This window comes from Momordica charantia, unplaced genomic scaffold (assembly GCF_013281855.1).
Source record: "Momordica charantia cultivar OHB3-1 unplaced genomic scaffold, Mcharantia_2.0 BLBB01000160.1, whole genome shotgun sequence".
Classification (NCBI taxonomy): domain Eukaryota; kingdom Viridiplantae; phylum Streptophyta; class Magnoliopsida; order Cucurbitales; family Cucurbitaceae; genus Momordica; species Momordica charantia.
The window spans coordinates 23,706-37,008 of NW_028275316.1; the positions used below are offsets into that span (position 1 = coordinate 23,706).

General features: G+C 34.2%; 1 long non-coding RNA gene across 1 annotated transcript; it reads right to left on the minus strand.

The window, feature by feature from the left end:
- Positions 1–7,177: 7,177 nt before the first annotated feature.
- LOC148207267 (uncharacterized) lies at positions 7,178–11,641 on the minus strand. Its single transcript, XR_015788065.1, has 3 exons — positions 11,117–11,641; positions 9,389–9,807; positions 7,178–8,908 (listed from the first exon to the last, which is right to left on the minus strand). It is a non-coding gene; the product is annotated as an uncharacterized LOC148207267 (long non-coding RNA).
- Between the last annotated feature and the right edge of the window lie 1,662 nt (positions 11,642–13,303).

Genomic DNA, 13,303 nt, shown 5'->3' on the forward strand with positions numbered 1-13,303 from the left:
TCACATCATCAAAAAGTAACTCATGAAATTCTACGTCAGCTGACACCTCATTGTAGAAGCAATTGCTAGCCGCAAGTGTACGGGTCAAGTTTTAATAAAGCGGTAAATCAATACCAATATCATTCTTAGGATTGGATTTCTAGATCACTCAATTACCACAAATACTTTTGCCCAATTTTATTTAGAAAATCAAATTGGAATATTGTACTATGATAAAGGCAAATTAACATAAACTATTAAAGAATCTAAATTCAATGGGAAGAACGTATCTTAGGGAATCGATTTCACCCATCGAATCTGTGGACCAATTATTTAATTAATCAAGATTGAACAAATTATAAATTCTATAGGCCAAGAACTCTGTTTAAACAAATTGTAAGTCTATCGATCTTAACTGGCTATCCCGAGCGCAAACCAAATCTCCTTACTAAATTACGAAACAATATCTCTGTCTAGTTTTGTAACAAGTAAAGGCTTTAATGAACAAATCTCCTAAAAACCTCTAAACAAATTCTAAATCTATCGATCTTAAAACCCATTCAGTTATGATCCTAGTTCTCAACTCTCAACTACCTCTCCCGAGAGTAAGATTGCAAGTCTAAGATCAATAAATCGATGACCAGTCAATTAAAGCCATGAAGTAAAGAGAAATATAAATAAAATAAACAAATGCATTCAATCAAGAAAATCAAACATTCAATCCATAAATGTCAATAGCTACAATTTCTAAGATAAGGAAATTTAGCTACTCATGTTGATAAGTATGAAGGTTGTTCGAGTTTATAGACCTAGAAGTCCTTCTAGGATCCTTGCAAACTTTCACAAAAATAGCTAACCTATTGAAGATTCTAACCAAGAGTAAGGTTAGAAGATGAATCACTCTAAGATCAAACCTAGAAATCTAGGGAATTTATGATGGTCACTCCAGAATTAGCTCGATCGATACTAATACAATGAATCGATTTAACATCAAACCTAAAACAATATTTGGAAGAGACAACACCCAATGTGTTAAGGAACAAAAGTTCTTCATTTCGACATGTCAAAACTGAATAATCCTCATATCAAGAGCATTACAAGCCTTTAAATAGACCAAATGGTCATTCAACAAAGAAATACCAAAAGTCTTTCAAAATCCTATTTAATGCAAATTGAAGAAAATAAGACATGCAAACTAAAACTTGATTGCACATTAATCTAGATGCTTAAATGTAGAAAAAAAATGTAGAATGACTTTAAGTTTTCTTGGAAATCTAATGTAGGAGGCACTTCACGTTTGGATGATGTTTGACAAGCTTTGACTTCACAAACTCCCAAGAGGTGCAATCTGCAAAGGCACCAGTTCACAATTCTACACAGTTTTTTTTGTCCTCAGTGCCATATCTTAAAATAGACAACTTTTCCCCTGCCATATTTGCTCCATTCTCTTCTTGACTCATTGAAGTAACATTATAAAGAATTTCGAGCTCAAAACTCTTTGTTAGTTCTTGTGCATTAACCATCTCTTGAAGATGTAGCGTGAAAACCTCTTGAATCTTCCTTGCCTTTTCTTGTAGTAATTGCTCCTTCGTGTACATGTATTTGGTCACAAATGGATTTGTATCATCCCCTCTTTCTTTAAAAGAATTTGTCCTCCAATAAAGGTCTTCATTTCCTACATAAAAATGAATCAAGTTAGTTCAATGATAAGCCTTAAAAAGTTATCCCTTACCTCATGGGTGATTTATGATTTTCTTCCATGGACATGTCATTTCTTTTATTCGTTCTTCCTTGTGGGTGCTTGAGTTTACACAACTTGTTGAAGTCCTTGAAGTGCAACCTTGCAGTCTTGACGTAATATTGATATTCTTGGTCTTCTTTGGTTTGGAGTACTTGGGCAAACTCTTTGTTCCTTCCAAAAGTGCTTCCAAACACACTCACTTGGTTTGTTGACATTGTGCTTTAATTTATTTTTCCTCCACGTGGTACTTTGCATTTGCATTCTCCAACACAACAACCTGTCTTCTTCACCATGGAATTGTTTAAAAGACTTCTTGAACAAGTAGTTTTCCACAATTCTTTTCTCCTTAGGCTTCGTTTGCCATGGTTACCTACTCAACAAGGAAGCAAGTTATTATCTTCAAAATCAAGATCTATTTTATACTTACCTTGTAAGACAATCTTAAGATCATGAGAAAATGATAGGATAACTCTCATTGACTTAATCATAGCTTCCATCGTTACCTATATTAGACCACACTTGATTTGAAGCGTTAAAATTTCCTGCAAAAAACTTTGAAAAGTACAAGAACTAGGATAAAATATGTGAGCTTGATAGTAGGGGGTCCTTGTTCAATGCATTCATTAATTTTGGCCTATAAGGACAAATGGATTGGAGATTGGAGCTTACTCTTTTCCCTTCTTTCTCATTTGAATTTCTTTTCTCTTACGTCTTTTTCTCCATTTACCTTTGTATTCAACTCACTTTCATTCTCATGAGAATCTTTGCTATGTTCTTCAATAAATTCATCAACATGTGCTTTAGATTCTTCCTCAAATTTTGCATCATATTCCTCACAACCATCGTTTGAATCAACTACAACATTTCTTATCAACATGACTTCTTTATTGACATATTCTTTGCTGATGTGTCCAAACCCTTTGCACTTTCAACATTTTAAATAATTAGTCATGTCCCTTATCTCCTTTGGAGCTTCATTTTTTTTAGTATTGTAGCTCTCAATCTCCACTTGTTTGGTAGCACCAAACTTTCCTTTTGGTTGCATCAATTTATTCCTTTTGTAGGATCTTCAATTTTGATAGCATGGTTATACATGTCTTCTAAGTAAGGTGGTAGATTTATATCAACCAGATGAATAATTTCCATATTTAGACCTCCAAAAAATCTAGACATGGTATCTTTCTCTTCTTCTCAAATTTGTACTTTTTCCATAAAAATTTCATCTCTTGATAATACTCAGCAACACTTTTTGTTTCCTGCCTCAAAGCTTGCAATTTAGTTTGCAAATATATTTTTTATAATTTTTTTGGAGCATACCTCTTTCTCATGGCTTTTTTGAGTTCTTCCCAAGTTTCTATTGGATCATCCTCATTCCTTATTTTTTCGGACTCAAGATGTTTATACTATTCACTTGCATGATTGATGAATTCAGTAATGGCAAGTCTCATCTTCTTATTCTTACTATATGTATAGGAATCAAACACATGCTCTATCTTCCTTTCTCATTGCAAGTAAGCCTCGGGATCCGCCGGTCCAATAAAAGGTGGAATTTTGAGTTTAACTTCGCCATCTCTATTTTAATTTAACTAATTCTAGGCTTCATAACATTGACAGAGTTATTTCTTCCACTTCCTCTGACATTTCCTCTTCCTCCAAGTTGTCTTTCTTACTCATGTAAGAAAGACAACTTGGAGGTGTCATTCTTGTAAGACTCGTTCTTCTCTCTGTTGATGTGTCATTCTTTCTTGCCCATCCTCCTTCATCATTTCCATCATACCTTGGATTGCTTGAAGAATAGTCATAGGATCTTATGGTATTTGTGGTACTCCTTCCTGTGACATTTTGTTATAAAAAATAACAATAATAATAGTAAGAACCTTTTCCAATCTTCTCACTAAGATTTTACTAAGGATACTCGTGTTTATCACTTGGGTAGGCTTTTGGTACTAGGTCAAAGATGCAAGGGTTAGCTTAAATTTTGGTGCAACCTTACTTAAAGCTTGATATAACTAATTCAGGGATCAACTCTCACAAACTAAGACTAGAGTGACTCAATCTTAGAATCAACAACTCGACAATTTGAACGAAACACTAACAATGATGAAATTTTTTTATGTGTCTCGAATCTTCAAATGTTTTTTTTTTTTTTGCTACTGTTTTCTTTCTTTTACTATTGAATTTTGTTTCTTCTACTTCTATTTTTCTTTTGCTTCTGATTTTTTTGCTTCTTTTTTTTCTTATGATCCAAGAGAAAAATACAAGAATTTCAAGGCAAGTTGTAGTATGACTTGTCATGCTTTGTAAGAAACTACTTTCGAAAAAGAAAATGACAGAAAATAAAATTACATAAAGCAAAGATATTTCACCTTTAAAGTCGGCCAAAGGATGTCGACCAAGTGCTCTGATACAAAATGATAAGCGCGAAGGTTGCTCGGGTTTACAAAGTTAGAGGTACTTTTAGGATCTTTGCAAACTTTCACAAAAATAGCTAACTTAACCGAGTGATTGCAACCAAGAGTAAGGTTAGAAGATGAATCACTCTAAGATAAAACCTAGAATCCATGATGGTCACTCCTAGATTCTAAGCAACTCACTCCAAAGCTTGATCGAGACTAATCCAATGAATCAGTTTAACATCAAACCTAAAGCAAGATTTGAAAGAGACAACACCAAATGTGCTAAGGAACAAAAGTTCTTGATTTCAATATGTCAAATCTGAATAATCCTCATATCAACAGCATTACAAGCCTTTAAATAGGCCAAATGGTTGTTCAACAAAGAAATACCAAAAGTATTTCAAAATCCTATTTAATGCAAATTGAAGAAAATAAGACATGCAAATTAATATGTGATTGCACATTAATCTAGACGCTTAAATGCATAACAAAAAATGTAGAATGACTTTAAATTGTCTTGGAAATCTAATGTAGGAGGTGCTTCACGTTTGAATAATGGTTTGACAATCTTTGACTTCACAAACTCCCAAGAGATGCAATCTGCAAAGGCACCAGTTCACAATTATACACACTTTTTTTTGTCCTCAGTGTCATATCTTAAAATAGACAACTTTTCCTATGTCATCATTGCTTCATTCTCTTATTGACTCATTAAAGTAACATTGTAAAGAATTTTGGACTCAAAACTGTTTATTGGTTCTTTTGGATTAACCATCTCTTGAAGATGTAGTGTGAAAACCTCTTGAATTTTCCTTGACTTTCTTGTAGTAATTACTCCTTTGTGTACATATAATTGGTCACAAATAGATTTGTATCACATGTTCACGATCAAACTAGCAAAAAATAAAAAAGAGAGACAAAAAGTGAATATGTCGTGTTGATTGATCATTCCTAACTCAATCTCCACAATCGATCTTCAAAACTCGGCCTTTTCCTCGAAATAATTTGTAGTTCTCCTTATGGGCTCTCCATTCAATTAATCATGAAGGTCCTTATTTATATATTATTTCAGGACAACGTTGAGATGATAGGGACAGCGTCTCAACGATGTGCCCTAAGTGCTGGAAAAAATGGATCCTAGCGTCGTAGCGTTGAGACGCTATGATCGGCATTGAGACGCTACGACGTGAAGCGTTTATAAATACACTTCAACATCATAGCGTTGAGACGCTCTGAGGTAGCGTTTCAATGCTACCCTTGCTGGTCAGTTGGCTGGTTGCATCATTTGAGCGTTGAGACGCTCTGGTAGCATCTCAACGCTAACCCCTCGAGTCTTCTAGCTCTAAAGTTTGTTATGGGGTCTTCTTAACTTGCTCGGGCTATGACCTTTCATTCTATTTAATGAGTTCGATGTCCCAATTCTTCTTGATCCTTAATTCTACAAAATAACATTTATGCGCGTAAATTGATCATAAAGAAACAGAAAGTAACAATTAATTCAATCATAATGATTATAAAATATTGCCCATATGAGGGGCTATCAACACCCCCAAACTTAACATTTTGCTTGTCCTCAAGCAAATATAGCAATCTAATATCAAACAATCAAGGATAATTATGGGTGTACATTTTTTTATAGTTAATTAATCCAAGTCATGCTCACGTACATGTTATTCATTATACCAACTCCCCTTTATACTTTATTTTCCTTCTTCTCAATACCAAAAAATACAAGTAAAGTTAAAAATTAATAATGTGTCTATGAGATGAATCAAATGACAATCAAGAAATAAGCCATGATAAGATATAATTTGTAAAAGAACTCAAGCATCTAATCAATTTCTTGAAATTCAATGCAAAGGACTTGACACCCTCATAGAATTCACTCCAATATCTCAATATGATTTAGGGTTCTTTTTACTCTCAAAACCAAACATAACATGTTATTACCATAGGCTTGCAAATGAATCAAATTTTCCCACTTGTAGATGAATAAATTGCAAAAATCAAAGGGACTTTAATAATTGTTGTAGCGGGGATTATGTAAAGGTGGGATAAGGAAATTTATAGGCTCAATAATCAAGACAACAGAGCTATTAAATTGCATAATAACATAAAGTACATCGTATTCCTGGCATCTTGAACTGTCCACCCATATCTTCGAGTACTAAATATTTTGGAGACGTAAAATTGATTGACTTTTTTTTTTTTTTGAAAAAATAACCTCCAAATGACTTTTTTGTATCAGCTAAAATTTTAGACCATAATTCTCCAAATGATAATAGTTTTTTTTTTCAATATTAATCACCACCTCATTTTTCTTCTCTTCAACATATAACTTGCATAACGATAAGTTTTAATATATTACCGTGCAATATTTTCTCCTTTGTCTTGACCATACGGAAACATTTAAGATAAAACAATAAAAAGACCTCAAGGTTTCAAAATGGTGTACTAAACAAGAAGAAAAATAGGAAATTAGGCTCAAAGTTGGCTTACTACAGGAAAATATAGTGAAAGGTGGACTTTTTAGAAGTCAAACATAGGGTAAGCCTAAATTGCCTTTATCACATTAAAACATCTCTCCAAATAAGTGGTCATAAAATGCATTCACAAGCAAGTTCTAGAATAATTATGCTAGGTTTGATCACACACAAGAATAAAATTAAGTAGAGCAAGATGTAATGGGTTACTGATAGACTCAAAAACCTTACTTGGGTGTGTAAATTGCATCAAGTCAAGTGCATTTTCAATCAAAAATTTCAATGAGATACCATCATATAACTTTTAAGAAAAACGATCATTCTTATCGCTTTCATTCCATAACGAATCGACCCAAAGATGCATTCATAACATATCAAATATTCAGGGGTATTAATCATAATTCAAAGTTTAAAAAAGAAAATCAGCATACATGAATTAGAGCAACAATCATCCCATCAATTTATACAGATCCACATGAGAGAAAAAATAAAACTATTACAAACCATAATTACTCTACAAATCCACATCACAGAAAAAACAAAATTATTATAGACTAGAATTACTCAACACCCCAAACTTAAAACTTACATTGTCCCAAATGTAAATAAAATGAATGATTTCATTTGATGGACATCTAACTGCTCACTAGCATAACGGTTCTATTCATCCCGCTCGAACCCGAGCAAGCGATAATACTGATTTATAGTATCATGGTCAAAAGGGATGTGATGGCCACAAATATACAAATGACGGTCGTCATCTATAATGTTACCATAAAATTCGTGTAACTAGGACCACTACAGGTTCAGGTTTTTTAACAAACTCCCCCCAACCACGCTGTACAATGTTATTAAAAATGCAAGGTTGATGAATCTCACATGGTGCCAAGCTTCGCTCTTGAATTATCGTACGCTCCACACATACCAGTGATATAAATCAGCGGCCGCTTTTGAAACAAGGTGGTGGGATCAAAGTTACCTTTGATGATGTGACATGTCTAGCACGCTTGGGCTCATGGCACAAGAACAAATCTAATGCTAGGCTAATTTTGATTTCTCCACAAATTAATCTATCTCCGTCAATAAGAACTCTATCCAAGCATACAGTTGCATGGGCAACACAAAATCGAGTTCGAATTAGTCAAAATTTGTCAAAAAGTAAAGAGAATAAATATCCATGGATGTAGCTTCAAAAACCTCGAAAATGCCTTCCTTCCTCCTTGAATGTGAAATAATGCTGCAACAATAGAGTGGATATGAGGGAATATGGAAGAATGGAATAGAAATTTGGAAGAAATTGAGAGGGGAAGAAAAGAGGGGGAGAAATGGAATAGAAATTTCATTTTTTTAATCACCCTTTTTAATCACTTTTTTTAATTATCTGAAACGAAAAGAAAAATAATTTAATAAATAATAAAATAAATAAATAAATAAAAATAAAACAAGTTAATGAAGTCCATAAAAATAAAAATAAAAAATACTAATGAATATAATAATAAATAAAAGCAAAAGAAGAAAATATGGATTTCCTCCCATTAGGTGCTTTATTTAACGTCGGTAGCTAAACGAAGCTTAAGTCACTTATTCAAGGAGGTTGAAATTTATTGTTTCCTCCATTGACCTCTTCATGTGTAGACTTTTTCATTTTAAAGTACTTTGTGACTTTGAATACTTCTTTCTCATCTTGGACCCGGATGGTGAGCTCCCTTTGTTCTACATCGATTAAAATCCACCCAGTTGCCATAACATAAAAATCTACTAGAAGGATGAATTTGCCGACTTTTATCAACACGTTTTCAATGACTCCAAAAGGGTGCGTAGTCGATTTATCAGCTAACTAGATCATTACAGTGGTCGACTTAATTTCTCCAATATTTAATTTTCTGCACAAAGATAAAGGAATTAAATTAATGCACCCAAATCACATAAAGCTCTAAAACCATAAATACCAAGATTGCATGGAGAAGAAAAACTCCCTGCATATGCAAAAGAAATATTAATGTTAAGCTTTTTAAATATATCCAATAAATTTTTTTCAGTTGAGCATCAAGTTTTTTCTTTTGAAAACGTGAAGGATAAAGTAAATTATTAGGATGAGTAGGAAGAGTAGAACTAGTAGGCTTTTGAGCCTCAAGTGTTGGTGGTGCTTCCTTCTCTCTCTCGTTTGAATTGTCTTTCTCCTCAATATAGATTATTGGCTCGTCAATTGCTTCATGTTCTAGCTCTTAGAGTTGTCTTCCACTTCTCAAAGTCATTGCCTTGCAATACTCAATTAGGTTCACCTTAGTATCGCTTGGAAATTTTCCTTTCTGCATAACATTCAAAGTGTTAGCCATTTGCCCAATATACACCTCAATATTCTTGATGGCTATTGTATTTTCATCAATTTTCTCTTCCATATTTCCTATTTGTTTTTCAATTCAACTGGCCTAACTTCTAGATTCAGTGATGAAACTACCAAGTATTTCCTCAAGGGATGATATCTTTTCGTTCAACTAAGGTGTAACGTGTTTTGGTGGATGCTAAACATTCCTATTGTTGGAGTAAGAAAAATTTTCATGATTTCTCAATCTTGGATGATAATTTGTCAACAACGAAATCTGAGTCTGATTCCCTCTATAGTCAAAGTTTTTGTTGTTGACATATTGAGCTTGCTCAATGGTTGGCTCTACATAAAAAGAATATATGTTTGCAGCTGCCATTAACTCTTTTGATCCAGAAGTTCCTGGTCTTGAAAGTCGTGAAACAACACTATTCAAAACATCAACTTTAGCTTTTAGAACACTTACCTCATTAACATCATAAATTTCAGCAACTTGCTTTGCAGTAAAACTCTCACTCTGCGACATATAGTTGTTAGCTGCTATGTCCTATAACAATAGGTGAGCATTGTCAGGTATTTTGGATAGCAAAGTTCTTCCAGCTGCAGCATCCAATATGGACCTTGTCTGTCCATTCAATCCATTATAAAACATATGTGTTTGCAACCATGTCGTATAACCATGCTGTTAGAATTTTCTCAAGAGTTCCTTATATCGCTCACAAGCTTCAAACTATTTGTTCGAAGTCATATTGTTTGAATGATCCAATTTTCGTTCTGAGTTAAGCTATTTTGGCAGGTGGAAAAAAATTTGCAAGGAATGTTTGGACCATCTCATGCCAAGTGGTGATACTCCCTTAGAGATCGTAGCCAATCTCTAGCTTTGTCCTGCAAAAAAAAAAAGGGAAAAGGTGTAAGCAAATAACATCATCCATAACTCCATTCATTTTTACTATAACACAAATATCCAAAAATGTTGTTAAATGACCGTCTGGATCATCTGTGGCATTACCCCTAAAAGGACTCTCTCAAACCGTTTGTATCAAACTAGGTTTGAGCTCAACATTATTTGCATTAATTGGCAAATTGGTTATCCCAATATTGTCAGGGAAGTTTGGCTGACAATATTCTGTAATGGTTTTATGATCCTGCACCATTTGAGGTTGTTGCAAGATTGGTTTAGGTGAATGATGATTCTCAAATGAATCGAACGAATCGTCGATATCTTCAACCTTTTCCCTTTTTTCCTTTCGATTGTGCAAGTTCTTTCAACTTCAGGATTAAATGGAAATAAAGATGCATCTATCTTTGCGCATAAAATTTCGTGTAGAATATAAAAATAATCTCACAATCAATAAAATAAATAAAAGAACAAAAATCTAAATTAAGATCAAACAATTTCTCCACCATTTTGAGTGAAACTAAATAATTGTCAATCCGTGGTAATGGCGCAAAAAACTTGTAGGAGAAATTGTTAACCGCAAGTGCACAGGTCAAGTTTTAATAAAGTGGTAAGTCAATACTGATATCGTTGTCACTATTAGGTTTCTAGATCACTCAATTACCACAAATACTGTTGCCCAATTTTATTTAGAAAATCAAATTGGAATATTTGTAATATGATAAAGGCAAATTAACATAAATTATTAAAGAATGTAAATTCAATGGGAAGAACGATCTTACAGAATAGATTTCACCGATCGAATCTATGGACAAATTATTTAATTTATCAAGATTGAACATATTATAAATTCTATAGGTCAAGAACTCTAAAATCTCAACTGCTTCTCCCGAGTGTATGCCAAATCTCCTTACTAAATTACAAAACCAATATCTCTATCTAGTTGTGTAACAAGTAAATGCTTTAATGAACAAGTCTCTTAACGACCTCTAAAGAAATTCTAAATCTATCAATCTTAAAAGTCATTCAGTTATGAATCCCAGTTCTCAAGTCTCAACCACATCTACCAAGCTTAGGATTGCAAGTCTAAGATCAATTAATTAATCTGTGGCCAATAGATTAAAGGCATGAAGCAAAGAGAAACATAAATAGAATGAACAAATGCATTCAATCAAGAAAATCAAAAAAATGAATTCATAGCGTCAATGGCTACATCAATCCCCAAGACAAGGGAATTCAGCTACTCATGATCATGATCAACTAGAAAAGTAAAAGAAAAAGAGACGGAAAGTGAACCCGTCGTGTTGATTTATCGTCCCCGACTCAATCTCCACAATCGATCTTCAAAACTGCACTTCTTCCTCGAAATACTTTGCAATTCTCCCTCTAGGCTCTCCCTTCAATTCATCATGAAGGTCTTTATTATAGATTATTTAAGGACAACATTGAGACGCTAGGGACAACGTGTAGCGTCAAGACGCTATGAATGGCGTTGAGACGCTACAACGTGAAGCGTTAATAAGCATGCTTTAACATCGTAGCGTTGAGATGCTTTGAGGATGGTTAGTTGGTTGGATGCATCGTTTGAGTGTTGAGATGTTCTGGTAACGTCTCAATGCTACCCCGTCAGGTCTTCTAGATCTAAATTATGTTGTGGGGCCTTCTCAACTTGCTCGATATATATCTTTTTGATGGGATTGAATCCCTAGCGGATGCGATTTATCGCTTGGTTTGATTTTTCCTTTTGAAATTAAAAAACACAGAAAACAAAATAATAGAGGAAGACTCTGGTTTACCTTTAAAGTCTTTTCTTTCAGAAAAACCAAATGGACAACACCAAACAATATTCCTTGCTATGTATGTGGCGAAGATCCGATTTGTGGGACCGATTACATGGAATTGAGAAGGTAGCAAATTTAAGAGAGATCTCTTAGTCTTTTTGTTTTTGCAATGCTGGGAAGAGGAAAAAAATAGTATAAAAGAGTTCTTTTACACTTTAACCAAAAGTGACATGGAATAATTCTCCACGTCACAGCAACTTCCCACTCCCATACAATTGTAGGGGAGTTTTTAATTAATAATAATACTTATTAATAATTAATATAATTAATTAATTAATATAATCAATTAATTAATTAATAATATAATTCAAATCTCTCCAATCCGGAAACACAATTCAGCAACCCCAATTCAAATCAATCTTTTAATTTCAGCATTTAGTTTTCTGCACTTTCAAATTTATTTTTAATGAATTGAAGTATGATTGTTCTTGCATATACTGTCCTGTGCATATTGTTCTTGCGCTGCTTTCTTAAGTAATAATGTTGCCAGTAGCTCTATAGTCTTGAGTTAGCTTTCTGCTAAAGCATACACTTGTGGGCAGTGAGTGTTTTTGTTCCTGCTCTAGCTTAGGTTCCAGTACGAAGGCCCCAACAGCATCCTGTGAGTACAATTAAAAAACAGAGAACACTTAGATGAAAAGCTTCCATAACTTCCATATCCATGTCAACCACTACCTTAGTATCACCATAGACTCAATCTTTCTATTTCACACCCTTTTTGATGTCCCTTTACACCATCTATATTTGACCTGCGAAAAATGTCCCTTCTGTAACTCCATTTTTCTTAGTTCTAAGTTTGGGGGTAGGCGGGAGCATCCTATATCCTGCTATCAGTCGCATTGGGGACAATGTTACATCTAAGTTTGGGGGTGAGCGTGCTTGCTTTGTTTTTGTAAGGATAAGCTTGTAATGTATAACTACAAATCTTTCTAGTCCTATAATTCAGCTCTAAAAAAAAAAAATTAAGGAGGCTGCAGGGCTAAGAAGGGCTAGTAGCCCATAGTTAAAAAGCTAGAATGGTAATAATAGTGTAGTGGTGAAAACAAGCGAAAGGGAGTTGCGAAGTGTATCCCTAGGTGAGTTGATGGCTTTAAAGAGGAAAGTAGGATGATGCTAGAGCTGTATGAAAGAACCTTTGTTAGAGTTAGAGCAAAGGCTTAGCTGCTCTCTTGTAGATGTTTTTAGTGAAATCAGACCCGTAGGCTATAGTAGTTGCTGGCAGTGCGTGTGAAAGTAGAAAGCAGTGCTTGATGCAAGATGTACGTTCATTAGATGCAGGAGTTGTCATTACTCAGGGATGCTAGAATTAATCTTGCTGGAGGACAAGCAAGGTCTTAAGTTTGGGAGTGTGATAACTCTCGAATAGAGAGTGTTTTGTGGGCTAAACAAGGGTATTTATGCGCGGAAATGTGAGAATCTATTCCAAATAGCCAAAAAGAATGTGAGAATTTCAAGAGTGGACTTGAATTACATGTATAATTCTTAGATTTCACTCAATTTTATGATTTAATGCTAAATTACTAAGGATTTGTACAAAAAGAGAGTAGCAGGGCACTCAGGTCGAGTAGGATGCGGCCTTGTTAAAGAAGTGCTGCTGAAACGCTGAGAAATTAAGCCCAAACCTTGGAAGCTTGCAGTCACC